Source organism: Delphinus delphis, chromosome 7 (assembly GCF_949987515.2).
Source record: "Delphinus delphis chromosome 7, mDelDel1.2, whole genome shotgun sequence".
Classification (NCBI taxonomy): domain Eukaryota; kingdom Metazoa; phylum Chordata; class Mammalia; order Artiodactyla; family Delphinidae; genus Delphinus; species Delphinus delphis.
The window spans coordinates 109,809,708-109,823,166 of NC_082689.1; the positions used below are offsets into that span (position 1 = coordinate 109,809,708).

Sequence of the window (13,459 nt, forward strand, 5' to 3'; positions counted from 1 at the left end):
TCGCCGGAGAAGCGACATGAATGTGGTTTTAGCAGCTTCGAGGAAACTGGTCCTTCTTTGTTAGCCTTCACTTCTCTCAGCTGGTGCCGAGGAAACGTCAGGCTCCAGAGGCCTGGTTATCGTTCCTGTCTATCCGAGGGGCTGGCCATTGCACCCTCCCTGGGACAGGTCCACGGGAGGGTGCAACGTCCCCCTGATTTTTTTTTTTTTTCGGTACGCGGGACTCTCACCGCCGCGGCCTCTCCCGTTGCGGAGCACAGGCTCTGCAGCCAAGGCTCACGGGCCCAGCCGCTCTGCAGCATACGGGATCCTCCCGGACTGGGGCACGAACCCGCGTCTCCCGCATCGGCAGGAGGACTCCCAACCACTGTGCCACCAGGGAAGCCCCTGATTTTTTTTTTTAATTTTCAATTTTATTTGTTTATTTTTTGGACGCGCTGCGAGGCTTGCGGGATGTTAATTCCCAGACCAGGGATCGAACCCGCGCCCTCGGCAGTGAAAACGCAGAGTCCTAACCTCTGGACCGCCAGGGAATTCCTGAGCTGATCCTGATTTTTAGCAAGAAGAGTGGGACATTGAGGAGATGGGGCCCAGGTAAGGCACAAGTAACCCACCAATCCTCTGATCTCAAAATCAATCCACCTGCCCCACAGGAAACTTCGTACTGGTCCCAAATTTCACACTACGGTATTATAACAAGCTGTATTAGCCAACTTTATCATTAGGACCCAGAGACTTCAACAATTTGGGCAGAAAATTACTCCCAAATTCTCATCACAAAGTGACACTTTTTGTGAGATATTTCAGGAACCTTGGCAGGAAGCAGGAACTGCCTCAAGATATCTGAACTAAACACCTTTTCAAATAATTGTGAAGGAAGTGATGTTTAAAAATAAATTACAATAGAAGAGGTGCTATAGACTGAATGTTTGCGTCCCTCCAAAATCTGTTCGTGGAAGCTCCGCATCCCTTCTCCCACGCCTTGCCCTCTGCAACTCTTCCTTTGGCTGTTCCTGAGATGTATCCTTTATAATATGCCAGTAACCATGAGTAAAGTGTTTTCCTGAGTTCTGTGAGTCATTCTAGTGAGTATTGAAACTGAGGAGGGGCTGGGGGTACCCCTGATCTGTAGCTGGTCTGTCAGAAGTAGGGGCGGCTCCCTAGGACCTGCAATTGACGTCTGAAGCGGGGGCTGGGTTAGGTCTCGTGGAACTGACTTCTTAAACCAGCGGGGTCTGCCGCTAACCTGGGTAGTTAGGGTCAGAACTGGATTGACTTGAATTGTTGGACATCTAGTTGGTGTCAGAGAGTGTCTGACAGTTGGTTTCAGAACCACAGGTACACGTGGCCTTTTCTCTGGCTCCAAAAGGAGACATCTGTGGGGAAGGAGCCTGGGCGGGCAGGCCTACTCGTGTATCTAGTGCATATCAGATGCTTGGTACCTGTAGAAGAAATGTTGATTTAAAATAAGTATTGCTGAAATGCCTTGCAATGTGGGACATTCGGGGTATTCTAGTAAAAGTTGTAGGGGACTTCCCTGGTGGTCCAGTGGTTGAGAATCTGCCTGCCAATGTGGGAGATGCAGGTCTGGTCCCTGGTCAGGGAACTGGGATCCCACGTGCCGCAGGACAACTGGGCCTGAGCACCGCAACTACTGAGCCTGCGCACTCCAGAGCCCATGCGCCACAACTAGGGAGCCCACGTGTCACAACAAAGGATCCTGTGTGCCTCAACTAAGACCCCACGCAGCCAAATACATTAATTAATTTATTAAAAAAAAAAGGTGTAGGACATTTACCAAAGGTTCTGATTTGAAATTATGATCTGTGCCTTTCACTTTGAACTTAGTCCCATGTGACAGGCGAGGCCTGGCTTATCAATTTCATTCTGAGTTTATAGAATATAAAACCTGTATTTTAAAAAAATGCTTTTTCATTAATTATTTGCAACCTTCTCCAAATCAGACACAAAAGTCTTCATGTGAGGGGATTCCCTGGAGGTCCAGTGGTTAGGGCTCTGAGCTTCCACTGCTGGGTGCCCGGGTTCAGTCCCTGGTTGGGAACTAAGATCCCGCAAGCCGCACAGCACGGCCAGAGAAAACAAAAAGTCATCAGGTTTCCCTGGTGGCGCAGTGGTTAAGAATCCACCTGCCAATGCAGGGGACACGGGTTCGAGCCCTGGTCTGGGAAGATCCCACATGCCGTGAAGCAACTAAGCCCGCGTGTCACAACTACTGAGCCTGCGCTCTAGAGCCCACGAGCCACAACTACCGAGCCTGCGTGCCACAGCTGCTGGGGCCCGCACACCTAGAGTCCGTGCTCCGCAACGAGAGAAACCACCACAATGAGAAGCCTGTGCAGCACACGAAGAGTAGCCCCCGCTCGCCACAACTAGAGGAAACCCACGTGCAGCAATGAAGATCCAATGCAGTGAAAAATGAATAAACAAATAAATTTATTAAAAAAAAATCCTCATGTGAGCTGCATAAAGATACATGTGTTAACCAGAGAGAGGGTGGATGGGCAGGAGGGAGGAAGGGAAGACACACTGTTTTGTTTCTTGATCAGCTGTGATCACACAGGTGTGTTCATTTTGTGAAAGTCCACTGGGCTGTTTACTTAGGATTTATGTACTTTTCTGTATGGGCTTGTTACTTAAAAAATAAATGAGGGACTTCACTGGTGGCGCAGTGGTTAAGAATCCACCTTCCCAGGCAGGGGACATGGGTTCAAGCCCTGGTCCAGGAAGATCCAGCAAGCCGCGGAGCAACTAGGCCGGTGCGCCACAACTACTGAGCCTGCGCTCTAGAGGCCGCGTGCCGCAACTACTGAGCCCACGTGCTGCAACTACTGAAGCCCACACGCCTAGAGCCCGTGCTCCACAACAAGAGAAGCCACCGCAATGAGAAGCCCACGCACTGCAACGAAGAGTAGTCCCCTCTCGCCGCAACTAGAGAGAGACCGTGCGCAGCAATGAAGACCCAATGCAGCCAAAAATAAATAAATAAAATAAATAAATCTATTTAAAAAATACACTTTAAAAACAAATGACAGGGTCTTCCCTGGTGGTCCAGTGGGTAAGACTCTGCACTCCCAATGCAGGGGGCCCAGGTTCGAGCCCTGGTCGGGGAACTAAATCCCGCACGCATGCCACAACTAAGAAGTCCGCATGCCCCAACTAAAGATCCCCCATGCCGCAACAAAGGTCCCATGTGCCACAACTAAGACCTGGCGCAGCCAAAATAAATAAATAAATAAATTTAAAAAATTGACACTATTCAAATAAAAAGTTCAAATCCTCTCAGAACGGTGAGGATTAAGAGATCACATACGTAAGGCACCTGACAGTTTTTAGCACACAGGACATACTCGTTAGAGCTTATGTGTCAGCTCTGCTCATTAGATGAAAGGCCAGGTGAATATGCAAATGACCAAAGTGGGTAAGGAATGGATCACCAGTCCATGACAAAGAGTAAGATGTTCACAGAGCAAAGTGCACAGATTTGTGGTTTGCATTTAGTTCCTCCACCTACCAAGCAGGTCACTTTACCTCTCTGAGCCTTAGCTTTCTCATCTGATTAATAACTGCCCAACAGGTGATTTGCCACGGTTAAATGACCTACACAAAGGCCCTGTCATGGCACTCTACCTGTACACACACAGTGGTGCTCAGTAAGCAGTAAGCATGATGGTGATTGTTATCAAGTCCAAGCTCATACTGCTTGCCCTACAACAGGAAAATAAATCAAGATTCAAGTCATTGGGGCAAGGAATGGTGAATTTATTTGGAAAGCCAGCAGACCAAGAAGATGATGGACTCGTGTCCCAAAGAACCATCTTGACTAAGTTATACTAAGTTATACTAAGAATTCAGGTTTGTTTTATACTAAAAGGGGAGGGAGTAAAGTCAAACATTTCCTGGTTCTGGTCAGTCTCCAGAGGGGATGTGTTTCTTCTTTCCTGCAGTCATTCACAGGTGGACCTGGTTGGGATGCTTCCTGTGAGCTAAATAAAGATATTTTAGATTAACACTCATTACTTGGGAGGCAAGTTTCCCAGAGATGGGCCATTATGTGCAATTTAAGCTTATAGGCCTTTCGTGATTAACTTGTGATAGAATACAATGATTTTTTTTTTTTAAATAAATTTATTTATTTATTTATTTAATATTTGGCTGTGCTGGGTCTTTGTTGCTGCACGCGGGCTTTCTCTAGTTGCAGCTAGCGGGGGCTACTCTTTGTTGCGGTGCACGTGCTTCTCCTTGCGGTGGCTTCTCTTGTTGCGGAACACGGGCTCTAGGCGTGTGGGCTTCAGTAGTTGTGGCACGCAGGCTCAGTAGTTGCAGCTCGCGGGCTCTAGAGCGCAGGCTCAGTAGTTGTAGCACATGGGCTTAGTTGCTCCGCGGCATGTGGGATCTTCCCGGACCAGGGCTTGGACTCATGTCCCCTGCACTGGCAGGCGGATTTTTAACCACTGTGCCTCCAGGGAAGCCCCCGATTCTTCCCTATTACATGATGACTGGGAAACCTTGCATGCAAAGCCCTCACGCTACTGCAGTCTGCACCATGGATGTGCAGGCAGCTTGAGATACAGATTCTCCAGTGGCCATGAACCCCTAAGCTTTTATTGGCTGAAGCTTTCAACGTTGCTCTAGAAAGTGAAGCTTTCCAGGAAACACTGTTCACAATCTACCTTCAAGGAAATGATCTGCAGGTGCAGCTGCTCTGTCCACGCATTAAGCTCATTGCTGGTAATGGCTGTGACAAGACCATCGTGCCAAACACAGTGACCTTAGAAAATGTAAGCTAATGGCAGTTTTATGTTTTATGGAAGCTTTTCCTGTCTATTCACTGCCAACAAGAGCCAGTCCTGGCCTCTCTGGCCTGCATCTCAGCCTGGACATTTTAGGAAACTCAGCAGGAAATTACATCAGGGCAGATTAAAATGGCTCTTGGATATCCTGTGAAACTTAGGAGTAAAGTCATCCAACTAAAGCCTGTGGAAATATGATATGTATTAACACGTACAAGGACTTCCCTGGTGGTCCAGTGGTTAGGACTCCGTGCTTCCACTGCAGGGGCGCGGGTTCAATCCCTGGTCAGGGAACTAAGATCCCGCAGGCCACAGGCTGCGGCCAAAAAATAAATAAACATTTGGAAAAAAGAAAAACACGCACAGTGTTAATTGCCACCACTTACTCAGGCCCCGCTATGCGACACATGATGGTAGACACGTCCACACATCACTCCCGTAACAGCAATTTCCAGGATTTACTTAACCACCAAGGTGAGGAGTAGTCTCATCTCCTACAGCCCCTATGCTCTCCCATGTCACTTTGGCCCTCCAATGACTAAAAGGTCATACATCATCGTGTTCTAGGTATACGAGGTCCACATTATACTCTCATAGTATCTGTACATCAAAGATCAAGAATGAGTAGATGGGATGGGCTTCTCTGGTGGCGCAGTGGTTGAGAATCCACCTGCCAATGCAGGGGACACGGGTTCGTGCCCCGGACCGGGAAGATCCCACATGCCGCAGAGCAACTAAGCCCGTGCGCCACAACTACTGAACATTGTGCTCTAGAGCTCACGAGCCACGACTACTGAGCCCATGTGCTGCAACTCCTGAAGCCCGTGTGCCTAGAGCCCGTGCTCTGCAACAAGAGAAGCCAGCGCAATAAGAAGCCTGCGCACCTCAACGAAGAGTAGCCCCGGCTCGCCACAACTAGAGAAAGCCCACGTGCAGCAACGAAGACCCAACGCAGCCATTAGTAAGTAAATAAATAAATAAATTTATTAAAAAAAAAAAAAAGAATGAGTAGATGGGGCTTCCCTGGTGACACAGTGGTTAAGAATCCACCTGCCAATGCAGGGGACACGGGTTTGATCCCTGGCCCAGGAAGATCCCAGAAACCAAGGAGCAACTAAGCCCGTGCACCACAACTACTGACCCTGTACTCTAGAGCCCAAGAACCACAACTACTGAAGCCCGCGCACTCTAGCTCCCGTGTACTGTACTACTGAAGCCCGTGTGTCTAGAGCCCGTGCTCGCAACAAGAGAAGACACCGCAATGAGTAGGCCCCAGTCATCATGACTAGAGAAGGCCCGCGCGCAGCAACAAAGACTCAACGTAGCCAAAAATTTAAAAAAAATCTATTAAAAAAAAAAAAAGAATGAGTAGATGTGTCTAAGGCCAAGAGCCAGACAATTGTGCTGCGGAGGGAGTGTCATCTGAGTGCTGCCCATGGGCGCCTGCATTCTGTCTTTGCAGACCTGCTCTTTCAAAGGAGTGGGGCCTGTGGACTGGTGACCTGAGCAGAAAGGGGGAAAGAAAGGTTCTCAGAAGGCGTGTCATCTTGCTGCTGTGCAAATGGGAAATTCAGAAAAAATGTTCCTGAATGTTCTGGGGGAAAAGACTTGTTTGCTTAACTTCAAGGCCCATGTTAACGTGCATGAATGTTTCATACCCAGGCATAAGAGAACTTAGTGTAAAAAAAGAGGGCAGGGCTTCCTTGGTGGCGCAGTGGTTGAGAGTCCGCCTGCTGATGCGGGGCACACGGGTTCGTGCCCCAGTCCGGGAAGATCCCACATGCCGCGGAGCGGCTGGGCCTGTGAGCCATGGCCGCTGAGCCTGCGCGTCCGGAGCCTGTGCTCCGCAACGACAGAGGCCACAACAGTGAGAGGCCCGCGTACCACAAAAAAAAAAAAAAAGAGGGCAAATGAGGAGCTTAGCTTTTGTTTGTTTTGTTTTTTCTTGAAATGAGATGGTAACATCAAGGCACAATTATAGACTAATCACAAATTAATAAGAAAAAGATACACACACACACAACCCTCCCCCCCAAAATCGGCCATAATATGAATAGACAATGAATAACATAAACAATGCAAATGGCTAATAAACATAAGTAAAAATGATTGATCCTCCTGGCGGTTAGGAAAATGTAAATTCGAATATTTTCCCACCGTCGACTGGTACAATGTAGTACTACTGACACTTGCCAGTGTAAGGGAGTGTGGACAAGTGGGGAGTGGTGACGCAGTCCCGTGGGAAAGTGACTTGGCGGTGATCTCCGCGAGAGAGTGGGGTGGGTGGGAGGAAGGCCTCGGTCCTTGTCTTCTTTGAGGAAAGAATTCAGCCGAGAGACAGAGATTGTGAAACAGATCATAATCTGAGTACATGTGGAAGAGCGCGACGGCGAACTCAAGAGTGAGTTGCACCCAGTAGGCGTGCTTAGATCTCTTACATGGGGGCAGTTTTCCTGGTTGTCTCTGGCCAATCTTCTTGCGTGTGCCCATATTTGGCCTGACTCAGGGTCCTTCCTGGCCGGTGCACGCATCTCTCAGCCACGAGGGATTCCAGCACGAAGGTTTCTAGGGGTTGGTAGGACATATTATGGGCTGGTGGCTCCTCCCTCCTTTGGCCCCTCCCTAGACTAGAGGACATCCTCTGTGCATGTGTTGGGCTGGGAAATCCCCTTGACCACGAGAATGAGGAAAACGTGGTTGCTTTGTCTTCCACTCAGTCAGGGCCCAAGGCTCCTGCTAGTATCTTATCTTGAAGCGTCAGCAGGAGACTGGTTGCAGTCGCTCAGCCTGGGGCCCATCGATCTCCTACCTCAGCAGCACCTACCAAAATCCAACCCTAGTCCTGTTTTCATTAGGCTACAGACACTGTGAGATATTTCTATACATACATGTATTTCTCCGTATGCATATATATTTGCATGCCACAGATTGGAGAAAAAAGACTAGAAGGATGTGTAGCACCTGTTAGCAGTTTCCTCCGGAGAACTACGTTTTGTCACCACTCCATTTCTAGGTGTCACGCACATGTGCACAAAAACGTGAATACAAGGTGGTGCAGCATTGCTGACGATGCAAAAAAAGAATTTTTTACCACCTAATTTCATCACCAGAGAAACTGAGTCCAGAGTGCACTATGGTGGATTCATATAAGGAAAACCACGTGGTTGGGAAAGAGAGCCTGGTGGAACCCCACACCAGCAAAGATTACTCTCTAAGAAACTGTGAAGGGAAAAAGCCAGCGACCTACTTGGTCTCATTTCATCACTGTCAAATCGCTGTGATGTGTCTCTGTACATGTTTATCTATCTGCATGTGACTCTATGGAAAAAAAGGAGGTATAGACACAACTATTAGCAGTGGTTCCCCTGGAGAGGAAAGGCAGATGTGGAAGGGCAGGGGGAGAAGTGAACGGGCTCTTGTTTTCTTTCCTTTCTGTGACTCTGCCCGTAAGCAGAGGGGACAAACGAACCAACGTGGATTTCTCACATCAGTGGGGGGGGGGGGCCCACTCTCACCAGACCTGCTAGCCAATGCTGCATTGAAAGTTTTTACCCCCTTAACAAGGATAAAGTATTACTACTATAAATTAACACGTCAAAGTTTAATAAAATGTCTGGAATGGATGTTAATTTTTATTAAAATAAGGAAATAGAAATATTTCTAGAAGGAGAGAAGGAAATGCAAAGTTTGAATATTGGTCTTGTTAGCTGTAACCACACATAGCTTTATCTGTTATAGAAAGGAAATGTAAGCCAAGGGTTAGAAATGATCCAGTCCAAATATTTCATTTTACAGATAAGGAAATTGAGGCCCCAAAGGGTAGAGTGACATGTCCCTGCCACAGCTGAGTTGCCAGCCCCATCAGAACCCCATCAAAGTCTCCAAACCACCAGGCCAGCGCTATTCCAAGGTGTGAGAAGCTGTCTTTCTGTGATTTGTTACATTGCAGGGGCCTTGCTGCAGGTTGAGATGAGACCCTCCAGCAAGAGGCCCGGAGGGTAGGGAGGAAGGAGCCCCGGAGGGCGTGTGCCCCTCCCACGGTGTCCAGAAACTTTAGGTCCCTGGCGCCAGTGGACAGGGCGTTTGAGGTCATTCCTGTCCCCAAACCCTGGACACGATCCTAGGCCAACATGCTTAGGCCTTTGGAAAATGCTTCTGTGAAGAGGAGAGACCTAGGGGGACGGGAGTGAAGCACTGAATACATTTAACAGGATTTAGGTCCTAATCCGTTACTCCCCAAGGCAAAACTTAACCGCCTCTTCATGGCAAGAGGCTGATCTCTTTTCTTCCTACACAATCACTTTCAAGAGCTGAAAATGAGAATAACAAACTTGTTTGAACCTTAAAAAATATGTGAGCAAAATAGCTGTTTTAGGTGTGCTTTTTAAAAATGACAGTTTGAAAGAGACCTAATTCATAGACCACAAAACTGACTTTTTTACAGGGTACGATTCCGTGCTTATTAGTATATTCAGAATTGAACAACCATCGCAATTTACTTTAGGATATTTTCATCACCCGAATGGAACCCCACACCCTTTCCAGCCACTTCCCATCCTTCCTCTCCCCAGGCCCTGGCAACCACTGAGTGCCTTCCTTTCTCTATGGATTTGCCTCTTCTGGACAGGACCCTTCAAATGAATGGAATTATACAGTCTGTGGTCTTCGTGATCAGCTTCTTTCACGTCACCTAATGTTTCCAAGGTCTCTCCACGTGTCAGTACTTCGTTCCTTCGATGGTTGAATACGAATCCATTAAATGGATATACTGCATTCTGTTTATCCACTCATGAGTCGATGAACATTTGAATAATTTCCACTCTCCCCCCCCTTTTTTTTAAAGGTAGAGATTTTTTAAAAAATTAATGAATTATATTTATGTTTGGCTGCGTTGGGTCTTCGTTGCTGCGCGTGCACTTTCTCTAGTTGCAGCGATGGGGGGCTACTCTTCCTTGCGGTGCGCAGGCTGCTCATTGCGGTGGCTTCTCTTGTTATGGAGCACGGGGTCTAGGTGCACAGGCTTCACTAGTTGTGGCTCATGGGCTCAGCAGTTGTGGCTCTTGGGCTCTAGAGCGCAGGCATAGTAGTTGTGGCGCACGGGCTTAGTTGCTCCGCGGTCTGTGGGATCTTCCCGGACCAGGGCTCGAACCCATGTCCCCTTCATTGGCAGGTGGATTCTTAACCACTGCGCCACCAGGGAAGCCCTAATTTCCCCTTTTGGGCTATTATGAATAATGCTGCTGTGAACATTTGTGTACATGTATCTTTGTGGGCATGTGTTTTCATCCCACTTCACCTAGAGTGGAATTGCTGTTTCATATGGTAACTCTAGGTTTAGCATTTTGAGGAACTGCCAGACTGTTTTCCAGAATGGCTGCATCAGTTTACATTCTCACCAACAATGTATGAGCCCTCAATTACTCCATAGCCTCAACAATACTTGTTACTGTCCGTCTTTTTATTTATTTTTTAAACAGATTTTTTTTAATTTTAAAAATTTTTTGGCTGTGTTGGGTCTTTGTTGCTGCACGCAGGCTTTCTGTAGTTGCGGTGAGCAGGGGCTACTCTTTGTTAAGGTGCACGGGCTTCCCACTGCAGTGGCTTCTCTTGTTGTGGAGCATGGGCTCTAGGAGCGCGGGCTTTAGCAGTTGCAGTGCGTGGATTCAGTAGTTGTGGTGCACGGGCTTAGTTGCTCCACGGCACGTGGGGTCTTCCCAGACCAGGGCTCGAACCCGTGTTCCCTGTACTGGCAGGCAGATTCTTAACCACTGCACCACCAGGGAAGTCCCTATTGTCCGTCTTTTTATTTTCTTATTTATTTTTTATTTATTTTATTTTATTTTTTTTGCGGTACGCGGGCCTCTCACCATTGCGGCCTCTCCCGTTGCCGAGCATAGGCTCCGGACGCGCAGCCTCAGCAGCCATGGCTCACGGGCCCAGCCGCTCCGCGGCATGTGGGATCCTCCTGGACCGAGGCACGAACCTGCATCCCCTGCATCGGCAGGAGGACTCTCAACCACTGCGCCACCAGGGAAGCCCTTGTCTGTCTTTTTAAATGAGAGCCATCCTACTGGGCATGAAGTGGTATCTCATTGTGGTTTTGATTTGCATTCCCCTAATATCTTTTAGTGTATATATTTTTGATTTGCAGATCTTTTTTTGGAGAAATATCTGTACAAATCCTTTGCCCATGTTTTAATTGGGTTGTCTTTTTATTGAGTTGTAAGTATTCTTTATATATTCCGGATACAAGTCAGATAAGTGATTTGCAAATATTCTCTCCCAGTCTGTGGGTTGTAGATGCTCTTTTTGTAGCTGGAAACGGCACGGCGCCTCACTTTCCTTCACAAAATCATTTGGCAGTTAGCTGCAGTTTAGTACTTGAGAAATTATTCTTCTCAGCCTGAAGTGCTGGCAGAGCTACAGGTAGTGTTCAATTACTGATGGAAGAAACGCCTAAAGTCCTCAGTTTTGAGAAAGAAATGGGGCATGTGTGGAAGCGCCCTTGCATATTTGAAAGAATGCATTATTTCTTTTCTTCTTGTCCTTAAAGGAAATATAGGTCTCAGAAAAGCGAAACTATCAAGGGTAATCCTGGTAGGAGCCCTGTTTGGGGACTGGGGGTAAAATCTTTTATGCCCAGCCCACAAATTTGGCTTTTCTATCATGAGACTTATTCATTCGGCACAGAACAAGTTAATGAGAAATGGGCATTTTCCCAGCCATCTAACTGCCGTATACGTAACAGTACCCTGCCAGTAAGGGTTCTCTATCTCAAATGACAAAAATCCACCCAGGCTGCTTTGAGAAGGCGAAGAATATGTGGAAAGACATGGACATCTTTGGAAAGAATCAACTGGGTTCCAAGGCCGTGCAAGGAGAACCACAGTCAAGACTATCTTCCCACAGGACCTGCAAGGACAGTAAGGCTGCCGCTGACCGGTACGAGACCCCAAAGCTCACCCAGGGACAGGGCTGTGGGCACTGGCGCCCCAGGAAAGGGGAAGCCTTTCAAAACCACTAGAGGTGAGGAGTTTCTGCTACTCCTGACCCTCTGTATCTTAGTGATGTATTCCAGGCCACGGATGACACTCCTAGAGCTTCCCGTATCCAGTCTTTCCCTCTCTGCCAGGAACAGCTGAAGTTATGCTCTCCTATTCCCTTGCAGTTAAGACAGGGCAATGGGCTGGGAGTCAAAGTGACAGGTGTCACTTCTGTTTTTGTTTGTGTTTTTCTTTTTTTTTTTTTTTTGCGGTACGCGGGCCTCTCACCGTTGTGGCCTCTCCCGTTGTGGAGCACAGGCTCCGGACGCGCAGGCTCAGCGGCCATGGCTCACGGGCCCAGCCGCTCCACGGCATGTGGGATCTTCCTGGACTGGGGCACGAACCCATGTCCCCTGCATCGGCAGGCGGACTCTCAACCACTGCGCCACCAGGGAAGCCACGTTTGTGTTTTTCTTTTCTCTTTTTTGGCCGTGCAGTGTGGCATGGGGGATCTTAGCTCCCTGACCAGAGATTGAACCCGCACCCCGTGCAGTGGAAGTGAAGCATCCTAATCACTGGACCGCCAGGGAATTCCCAACTTCTGGGCTAAAGCATTTTATTGCCTGTGTGAACCCCGCTCAGCTGGTTATTCCCTGGGGTGTTGACAGTGAGGGCCAGGTGTTCCCAGTCTTGCAGCTACAGGACAGTGACCCTATGTTGATCCGGGTCTCCAGGTGACAGCGTGGAGTGGAGCCCCGGACAACCAGCGTTGGGTGTGGAACGTAGACACAGAACACCGGCACCGCTGAGCCACTGAGATGACACAGCTGTTTGTTCCTGGGGGACAAAAAGCAGTCTAACCTCTGCTCACCACCTGAAAAATACATACAAACAAGTCAAAAGGCAGCAGGAGGGGAACTAGAAGGAAGTTAAACATTTTTCTCCTCATCTTTAAAAGACAGGAGTCAATGATCCTCCTTTGTTTATAATATTTATGAGACAGGCTTGGACCTGGGACCCTTTGCTGCAGTGCTTGCACCTGAACAGAAGGTCTCCTGGAGCAACAAAATACAAAGGAAATATAAGGGACTAAAAGTAAGTGCGTGCATTCAAGTGCAGTTGGGGCAAATTCTGGACAAGATACAAACAGACCAGAAATCCCAACTGCCACTTCTGAGGATCCGGGAGCAAAAGCAGGGGGTCGGGAGCAAAAGCAGGGTACTGCACATGCCCGCTGCACACACCACCACCAAAGGGGTGGGCAAACCACCTAAGCTACCCCTCCCACCGACCCCTGGACCCACCCCTACCCTCACCCCATATAAGGAACAAGCTTGCCCCTGCTGAGTGAGTGAACAAGCAAGGGAAGCTGTTGTTGGTTCTCGCTCCCGAGGCCTTGCCTGAATTTCTTGTCTGGCCTCTGATCAATTTCTATTGATTAATTAAGGAGGCCAAGAACCCTGGTCAGTAACATTTACATTTTATTTCAAATTATATTTCCCCCACTGTTTAATCATGGTTCTAATTTTAACTTGATTCCATTTTCACCTTCAGTCCTTTTACCTTGACTCCTCTGCTGTTGAATTCTTTCATTTGAATCTTTCTTATTTAGCTAGATTTCATTTTGGGTAGCTTTTTCAGCAGTCCGTCTGTTCCTCTTGTATT

The 13,459-nt window shown here is 48.1% G+C and overlaps 1 non-coding gene across 1 annotated transcript; it reads left to right on the top strand.

Annotated features, from left to right (window-relative positions):
• The first annotated feature begins 3,058 nt into the window (after nucleotides 1-3,058).
• Nucleotides 3,059-3,131, top strand: TRNAG-CCC (transfer RNA glycine (anticodon CCC)). Its single transcript has one exon. It is a non-coding gene; the product is annotated as a tRNA-Gly (tRNA).
• Nucleotides 3,132-13,459: the final 10,328 nt, after the last annotated feature.